The following is a 1,179-nucleotide window of genomic DNA, read 5'->3' on the forward strand; positions in this document are numbered from 1 at the left end:
GCTTCTTGTCTGTTTATGGGCATCTCTTTCTTTAGGCTAGGGAAGTTTTCTTCCATAATTTTTTTGAAGATATTTTCTGGCCCTTTAAGTTGGGAATCTTCTCTCTCTTCTATACCTATAGTCCTTAGGTTTTGTCTTCTCATTGTGTCCTGGATTTCTTGGATGTTTTCTGTTAGGAGCTTATTGTATGGTAGCTCTCCAGGAGCCACAGAGAACTGGGTACTCCTGAAAGTGTGGCTGGGAATGAAAAAGGACAGGCAGGCGAGAGAAGAATGAAGCCAAGACAAAGATATCTAGTTAAGGCTAAAAGTTTAATTTTCAGCTCTGCATTTATATATGCAAAACCAGACCTATTCTTTGTTTTAGCTGGATTCTGATGCAAAGCAAATTCAGCAGGTGGTCAACTCCTCTAGGCTCTGGTAGGGAAATGCAAATGCTGTGAGGCAAGGTGCTAACTCCAGCCAGGTAGTAAAGCCTTTGGAGGTCTTTTTAGCCTATTCAAGGCTGGAGGAAAGGCACATTGCACTTTGCATTTTCTTTGACAGTTCTGTCAAGGTTTTCTGGGGTGTCTTCTACTCCTGAGATTCTCTCTTCTATCTCTTTTATTTTATTGGTGATGCTTACATCTATGACTACTGATCTCTTTCCTAGGTTTTCCATCTCCAGGGTTGTTTCCCTTTGTGATTTCTTTATTGTTTCTATTTCCATTTTTAGATTCTGGATGGTTTTGTTCAATCCCTTTGTAGCCTCCCTCAGCCTTGAAGCAGGCTGATTCAGACTTTGCTGCCACTGAATATGAGATCTCCTGGGGTGTAGCCTTTGGCTATATTGTTATGCCAATTACTACTGCTCTTCTGAGACTCTGCTACCCGCTGAGAGACCCTTAAGACATTCCAGAGATGGAGACACATCCTATCTTGCACTTAACCTACAGGCTGGCTCCAGGCACCAAGAATGGTTTGGTGGGGGATGGGCCTCCCCCCTTTATAAGCACAGTCTCTTAGTAAACCTGGGGGTGGGGTGGGGTGGGGGGACTTTGACCAGAACCTGTCTTGGCCTCATCCTTTCTTGCCGTCTAGTCTCTTTCAGCCCCAGCCTGCCTTTCAGGAGTACCTGGTTCATGTAAGCCTCTGGTGGCTTACAGTTACATCCCTTCACCTGTTTGGTTGTTTTCCTGTT

This window comes from Mus musculus, chromosome X (assembly GCF_000001635.26).
Source record: "Mus musculus strain C57BL/6J chromosome X, GRCm38.p6 C57BL/6J".
Classification (NCBI taxonomy): domain Eukaryota; kingdom Metazoa; phylum Chordata; class Mammalia; order Rodentia; family Muridae; genus Mus; species Mus musculus.